The sequence below is a fragment of the Austrofundulus limnaeus genome, unplaced genomic scaffold (assembly GCF_001266775.1).
Source record: "Austrofundulus limnaeus strain Quisiro unplaced genomic scaffold, Austrofundulus_limnaeus-1.0 Scaffold3, whole genome shotgun sequence".
Classification (NCBI taxonomy): domain Eukaryota; kingdom Metazoa; phylum Chordata; class Actinopteri; order Cyprinodontiformes; family Rivulidae; genus Austrofundulus; species Austrofundulus limnaeus.
This window is the reverse complement of record NW_013952405.1, coordinates 5471539-5480117: the sequence shown is the minus strand read 5'-3', so window position 1 is coordinate 5480117 and position 8579 is coordinate 5471539. Positions and strand designations below refer to the sequence as shown.

At 37.4% G+C, this 8579-nt stretch overlaps 1 long non-coding RNA gene across 1 annotated transcript; it reads left to right on the top strand.

Moving 5' to 3' along the window:
* Window positions 1-654: 654 nt before the first annotated feature.
* LOC106524955 (uncharacterized) lies at window positions 655-3177 on the top strand. Its single transcript, XR_001311048.1, has 2 exons — window positions 655-807; window positions 2831-3177. It is a non-coding gene; the product is annotated as an uncharacterized LOC106524955 (long non-coding RNA).
* The last annotated feature ends 5402 nt before the right edge of the window (window positions 3178-8579 follow it).

Sequence of the window (8579 nt, the reverse complement as noted above, 5' to 3'; positions counted from 1 at the left end):
CAGAGGACCTATACAATTTTTTTCCTTTTGATTTTTTACCTGGATTACTGAGATGCATCAGGACACACTGCATAAAATGATTTAAACTGTACAAAACAGATGCAACATGTAGTCAGAGGTGATCAACCTTATTAGGCCAGCTGTGTGCAGAAAGACTTCCTGTTGGTATGCAAGCAGCAACTGCCTCTGCTTTCTGCACAGTGTGTGGGAGAATATGGGCAGCAGTCTGTTCAGCAGCCTTTTCTCTCACCGCTTCAAAGTGGCCCAGATTTGCTCAGCAACACCTGAAAGCCTCTGTCTCACTCAAAAAATAAAAATAAAATAAAAGTTTAATCACAGCTACAGCAAGTGTGTCAATCAAAAATGATATAGATGCAAGCATTTTCAATAAACATGTTGCTCAAAGGTTATTTGACACGTTTTACCTGAATGCAAAATATAAAAGATGTTAAATCAGCATCAACATTTGAGATTTTTTTTCACAACCACTCTTCAGCTCAATTTCAGGCCATATAACCACGTCCAGATCCACAGCCCTGCCTGTTGAGCTCATAGGGTTAAAGACTTGCTGATAACGTTCAAGGATTTTTCTGCTTCCGCCTTCAACAGACGTATTTRCACGGATCTACTTTATGGTTGTGTCAGCCGCGCGCGGTGAGTTCAGCGAATACCCTTCCTGTCAGCACGCTCTGGGAGGCGTGACGTGTGCAAAGCCAGCTGTCGTCGATCAGGAGTTTAAAAGAAGTGGCTCTTTTTTAATTTAATTTGTATTTATTTATTTATTATTATTTTACAAGAGCAGCCACAGTAAGTTGTCTTTTTTTTACCTGAATTTTATTCCCAACGCTATAGCTTCTAAAATTAAATAAGAGAGTAAATCAATTTCATTCACACTTTAAGCGGGTTTTTCTTGTCAAGTTACTTTTTGGTTCGACAGCAGATGAGCGCGTGATGTGAAACAAAGGGCTTTCTCTTATCACTTACAGTTTAAAGTTAACTTTACTCTAATGAAAAATAATCATGTCCTTTGATGACCTTTGAAGACTTGCAAACATTGTCTTTTCTTTTCAAAATAGCGTACTTTTCGTTAAGAACAGACGCCTAACAGTTTTAGACCAAATGAAACATAACATTAGATGGTTTCCTGTTATTTTTTAACTGGTTCTTTTAAAAAAAGAGTGAGATGATTGGTATTTTGACTTTTGCTCACAGTTTTTCTTATCGGGGCTGATGGAAAACCAACCCAGGCCTTTTTTTTTTTTTAAACATTCTGTATTTTAAAAAAAGTTAGAATGTTGTGTAGAATGTAAATCATCAGAATGCATCGACTTGCAAATCTCATAAGCCTATATTTTATTCACAAACGGAATTTAATGGCAGCAACACCCTGTTTACCACTGTGACGCTTCCATTCTGTTAGTCTGTATGAGACCAGTTTCTGTACCCCCATACCATCAGAGAGGGAAGCTTTTGAACTGTGCCCTGATAATCATCAAACAGCTCCATTTCTGTTTAGTATTGAGAACATAGTGTTCATGGTATACTAAAAAAAAAAWYCYWWYCMWKKWAMMRKTTTTYMMYTTKSCYYMRKTTWWTTTTTTTTAATTCAGCCTTGATCCAGAGTAGAAGGCCACATTTCTAGACTATATTCACATGGCTTCTTGTATATGTAAATGTCAGACTGTGTTTAGAGACAATGGGCCTCATGCGAGAACCGTTCGTACGCACAGATTTGTTCTTAAATTGTGCGTACGAGTGATTTAGGAGAATTTGTGGCATTCACCAATGTTTTCGTATTCTAAGATTTTTTTCAGATACGAACAAAATTCACGAGTGGTCCAGACCTGTCGTAGATTTTACGARCAGTCAGTCTGCTGTTATCCAGACGGGTTTTCCTCCCTAATAACTTTATATTTCGTTAGTTTGAAGATATTTTGAGTTGAAAATAAATCACACTCCATAATTATGTTGACAATAGGCTATTCTGCTTGAATTAGAGTTATAATTTTAAATGTAATAATTTAGACTAACTATAAATTGTCCGTCCGGCCGGCTTATCCGCTATTGGGTGCGGCGTGGGGGGGGCGCAGCAGGAGAAAGCGCGCTCTGCAGCGACACTTTCCAGCTCGTCCTGGGGGACTCTGAGACGTTCCCAGGACAGAGGGGATATATAATCCCTCCAGCGAGTCCTTGATTTTCTCCAAAGTGCCAGACTTATTTTGAAAACATTTTAAAATGCTTATTTCAAACCCGCATCTGAGACCACCGCAGCGCGGGGGGTGCACGGTGCGCAGCGCTGTGCTGCGGCTTCTGAATAACTGAAAATGATTTAACACAGTTGTTTATACTTTTAGCAGCTCTTTTTATCCCACAGCTGAGCTGCTAAAAATGACAGATTTTCTTTTCTGGATCTCTGACAGACGGACTTCAATCTCTGAACTCGTAAAGTTCTTCTTTTTTATAATTATCGCTGTCATTTCTCATGAATGAATGGACACTTCCTTGTATGTGAGGTAGGAAACACAGCCTTATATGGTGTTTTTGGGGTGGTAATTATGTTAATCTCCTCTCGCATGCACGAGCAGCTGGATAGAACAGGTGGATTTACGCAGCTCATTTACGCACGTTTCCTGAAGATAGAAGCGTTTGTTGAATCTGACGTGGCATGTTCGTACGAACCCTTTGTACGAACAAWAGTAAGAGAAATTTAGGATAAGAATACGAACATGTTCTTGCATGAGGCCCAAGGACTTAAGCTCCAATTTTCCCCCTTTGGGGACATTTATTTTCTTTTATTTGTTTTCTTCATGTTCATTTGTACTTTTGACAGAGTTATTGGGAGTGAGCAAGACTTGTGCAGGATTCGAAATTGATGCTCATTCATAAAGTCAGAACTCAGTCCAGGCTGCGTAACGTGTCAACAATTGTAGCGTGTGCTGAAAGAGGATCGCCAACCCTATCGAAGCACCAGACTATCTAAATGGGACTTTGTTATGCCAGTCCATGGTGAACGGTCAACCGGAAGTAAGACAAGGCTTTTGACCGAAAACCGTTACAAAGTACCCCCAGAGGTCTGAAGACTGCTCCGGGTAAGCAACGCTGAATTCACGGCAGCTTGGTGTGTGTGCGCTCTCTRTTATGAATTAAAATCAATTTAGAATTAACGCAGGTCGTGTCCTTCCCCATAACTTGGTCCCTTGATAGTTAATCTAGATAATGATTCTTTAGTTGTGCTTTAGAAAAGTTCTTTTATTCTGTTAGGGTAGAAATAGGTTAGAATAAGTGATTCAGTAACAGATGATATTAGAGGTAGTTGTCAGGTGATGACTTCACATTATTATTAAAAGTCATAGAGATTATGATAATAATTGTGTTTCTGTCTGCCCAAATAACCTGTCTGTATTGTTATTTCTGAATTCACAATATAGGGTATATTGTGAAATCTAAGCTTTGTTTGTGCATCTTTTATTCGTGTTTTACCATCATAAAACTGAAAAGCGCTCCGTCCTTCAGTACATGAGATTAAGTCAAAAAATACGAGATTAATTTCCTGTTAGAGCAATAGGTGGTGCCCTTTATTATGTTAATAAATTATAAGAAAACTTATAATTTAGCAACTCTTCATTACTTACGATTCTCCTACAGTTGTTTCAAGACTTAATGAAATGACATTTGAGAGTTAAATGACCAAGTTTAGGTTGAGTACAGACTGAAAAATAGAAGTAACACACACACAGTAGATAAATAGTGTTTAAGACAAACATAGGCAGCTATCAAAGCTCTTGRTGATAGTATCTGTAAGGGCTGAAATGAAGTATTTTGGAGATGAGATTTGATAGTTTCAGTTCTGTCTGTAATTTGTTCCAGGTTGAGGGGGCGGCAAAGATGAACTCTCTTTTCCCTTGTTCAGTTCTGACACGAGGAACTGATAATACTAGATTGTTGGAGTGCAGGGAATAATGACTGTATGATGTTTGTATTAAGGTGAAAAGGTATAATGGGACTAAGCTCAGGAGGGTTTTATAGATTAGAGATGTCCAGTGAGTGTATCTGTGAGCGGTGAGGGATGACCAGCCAGATTTGACATACAGTTCACAGTGATGAGTTAAGTGGAGTCTGTGATGAGCCGTAGAGCACTATGTTAGACAGAGTCTAAGGACTGCAGGTATTTTGATACAGCGCTCACATACAGCACATCACCGACTGTGTCATGAACCGACTGTGTTCTATCGGTCAGATAATTTGTGAACCATGAGACTGCCTGTTTTGATAGACCAGAGTGTTCCAGAATGTTTATCAGTAGTCTGTGGTAAACTGTACCAAATGCCTTGGACAGGTCTATGCAACACAATATTTTTTTTCAGTCCAGGACATGTTTGAGGTCATTGAAGGCTTTAAGAACTGCAGTAACAGTGCTGTGGTGTTTTCTGAAGCCTGACTGAAATGGTGATATGATGTTATTTGACTCAAGGAAATCAGTTAACTGGTCACAGACAAGTCTTTTAAACAGTTTGTCTAAGATACGTAGTTTTGAGTTTGGTCTGTAGTTGTTGACATCAGTTGGTTTTAGCAGGGGGAGAACAAAAGCTGATTTCCAGACCTTAGGTATTGTATTTGTGTTGAGACTGAGACTGAAAATATATGAAAGTGGTTCAGCAATGAAATCAGCAGCTAGTTTTATGAAAAGTGATTCAATATTGTTAGCCCTGCTGCTTTGCACGTGTCAACTGTCTTTAGGCAGAACCTCTTCGGGAGACACTGGTACAAAGTTAAAACGGTGTTATTTAGTACATGTGGAGTTAGGGGTGGATCACCAGCCTGGTCAACAGGTGACATTTCAGCGTGCATTGATTCAAATAGGGAGCCAGTGGATATGATGTGTTCATTAAAACAGTTGAGAATTGATGTTTTGTCTGTCAGAATACCTGAGCTGGTCATTATGGAGCTGGGTAAGTCAGTTTTTATCTGACCAGAATTTGATTTTATTGTTTGCCAATACTTTTTAGAGTCATTAAGGTTTTTGTTTTTTTGTTTTGTTTTTTGTTTGTTTTTTAGTGGTAACTAGCTTTTTTATTATTCTAATGTAAAATTCTATCAAAGATTATTTAAAAAAATGTTCTTTTCTGTTCTTTTTACAAAGGATCCCAATGCTTTTAAAATGTCCTTGATTCTGCCAATACTCGTTTCTTGGAATTAGTAAATTACATGGAGTTTTTACAGTAATCAGTGTTTGTCTGTTACAGGTTAAATCTATTCAAGCAGTAATTTGGTCTCTGCCCAAGGCCACTTATCTGTTGTTTATGAGTAACCTATCTGAAGATTGTTCTCACTCAGTTCTGTGTTGTGTTTTTTCATGGAACGTGTCCTTGTTGTGCAAACTGACCAGTACACCAGGTCATAAATCTTTTTTGGACAGCATTTTGGCCTCACCTAAAAAAAAAAAACAAAATTAAAATCTTTTGTCCCAGTTCCTTCCAATAAATAATTATAATTATAGGCCTACCTAAACGATCAGCTTGTTGTTTTGTTCACTGTGTGGAGGAGTAGAAAAGACGACACAGAAACTTGATGCAGAACCTCACTTTACTCAACTCCAACTCACTCTGAGCGGTAAGCGCCAAAAACAATACACTTTTTATACGAACATTTTTAAATAACAACATCCTGTATTCTGGGTGTGAGCAGAGCCCCCTAGTGGTTCACCACAAGTGTGGTTTTAAACTCTGGGCAAAATTAAATGAAATTTGTTGGGGATTTATTTATTTATTTATTTATTTATTTATTTATTTATTTTACTTCTTCACGGTTATGGGGTAGATTTATCATATTGCCCTGTCTGCAGTGATGGAAGCTGCAGGCAGCTCCAATAGAGTTTCATTGGGGTAATAGTTTTCTAACAAAATACTGTTATCATTTAGTGGCTGAGTTTTTATGTTGTCTTGGAGTTGCTGTTAAAGGTGGGTGAACATCACATAACCTTTGTGATTAACCTTTTTAAAAAAGTCAAAAAGAAAAAAAATAAGAGGACCTACTTTTTTTTCCTACCTGGATTACTGAGATGCATCAGGACCTTTGGGGGAAAAAAGCTTGTTTTGGAAATTTTTAAAAGTTTTAGTTAAAGAATTCATATCATCAGCTGCCTTGAACACCAACAAACAAATGAATGCTCAGAAAGAACTTTCTTTGTCCAAATTGTCTGTCTGTTACAAATATTGCATGATAGAGCGATTGGTAGAGGTGTCGCCTCTCAGAACGTTGCTGGATTGAACAGGGAGGACTTGCTGAATAGAGTTTGCATGGTCTCTCTCTGTCATACATGTCAAGTTGTACAGCTTGTCCGTAAACTATGCAGATTTTCCCCCATTTGGCAGATGCAGACGTACAGGGCAATCTTAGAGATTTTTTTTWGTCTCATAGATTTTTCAAAAACTCAGCTTCAAATTTGTTTTACATCTCAGAGCCTGTAGGACACCCCAACCCCCACCCTCAGCTCGCCGCTAGCTAACAGGCTAAACTGTGGTTCAACATTAACCGGGTGAATAGAGCTCGCTCACAGCTTTGCACCAGAAAACTTAGTTAACGTCATCATTGCTGTGTTAATAAAATGGCTCAGTCCATGTAACAATATATTTTTAAAAATGTATAAAACTGTCCATAGGCTACTACAATATTTTTACTGTCTTTATTTTACAGTTAAAATAAGTGTTTATTAGTTGTCTAATGTTATAAGTAATCATGGATCCCTTTAAACTTGTTCTCAGATTTATTCACGTGATATATTCTGGCTAGTAATAGGTTAAGAGCAATCATTTTAATTTTATTTAGAAATTGAGATTAGGATGGTTGAGGATCCAAAATTATCATGGACAGCCTTTATTTTAAGATAAGAAGTAATTAAGGAATTAGAATTTGGTTGGGATTAGGACAGGGATTCCTATATAATGGGATAGAGCTGTTTGTGTTCCTGGTGTCAGCAAAGGCACTAATGTGGTTAACATTAATATGGGTATTAATATGGTAATATTCAATGTATCTTTAATCTTCCCATGGGGCAATTTGTGTTACAGCCAGCAGGAAAAGAACAGTCATCATAAGTACAGTAAACACAATACAATCTATCACAGTGTAGACATAAAAATATATCTACTACTAACAGACACACACATACTCAACAAGAAGTATTTAAAAGGACAATAACAACGTGGGGACTGAATGGAAATGACTAGGATACGAAGTGGCCTGAAGTTGTAGATTCTCAATCAATTGTTAGAACTGGACTTACTTTCTTGTCCTGAATGGGAGTTCCAGGGTTATATATTGTGGTTGAAATAATAAATGGTCATTGTAGGCACATGAGTCACCAGCCCAGTTGCTCATTACATGTGAATTGTTTACCTGCATATATGGTTTCATGTTTCATGGTGTGAAGTTTGGAAGCTGCCTAATGAGAAAAACCAAGTCTGCAATGTAGGTGTTGGATAGCTGAAAACATAAGGTCACCCACCTGTTATTTGATCATCATTTTGTCACCTGGCCCAGCATGACGAGAACAATCAGTCCCAGCAGGGGCCATGAAAGGAGGAGGGGACAGTAAAGCACATGAAAATTACAAGAGGGTAATGTCATAGCCAACACACTGTCCAACACATTAGGCATATGACTACATTTTAGAAGGATAGATCAGGGGGATAATCCAAGCAGGTCTGTCAGATAACAACAAACTGTCACTTTAAACTACCTAAAACTATCAAATTTTAAACAAAATGCATGCAATGCGGGTGTTTGCTTGAACAAAAAMCAGCAAATTTTTGGTGCGTGAAAATGCCCAAATGTATATTTGTTTTTGTTTGTTTTAACTAKTTAACATACAGATCATAAAACTATTCTATAAATACAATCTTTATTGTRTATCTGACAACACAGTAACACATAAACAAACTTTGCACTCTGGTATGAAGCCTATCCCCATGTCTACCTTCCAAACTGGTTCCACAGGAGGAACCAGATAACCCAAACTATTCTGCCTGTAATTCTGAGCAATCACTAAAGCCTACCATTTTCTTGCTATCTACCTTTAAAAATGCTTTAGAGCTCAGTCCTTTTGGAATGTAAGGGGAAAATGCTGAGGGAATATAGTTACAATTTCTTCTTCTAATTCTTTTCAACACTCTGGCTACAAACATTCTTGACTTTAATTTGACATTTTAGCTCATCTAAATGCTTTTGAACAACAACAAAAAATAGAACTCTAGGGCATTTTAAGAATCACAAATATGTCAATTAGGAGYAACAAGTACACTTTATTTTTTAGAATTTGAGAAAGGGTGTTTCTGATTTTGGAAACACTGCACAGGTGAAATAAGGTGGTCTTGGAAATTTGCTGTACTTGTGAGTTAAAAATGTTGCACTTTATTAATCGTTGCTTTCCAGTTTGCTAAACCTGCATTTGTTTTTGTGTGGGAGGATAGAATTCCTTTTTAAATCCATCAATTTAATTTTTATTTACTGGTATTAAATTTGAGTAAAAAAAATACCCCGATTTGAGCAGTAGTTTGTTTTTAAGAGGTATGGGATAAATC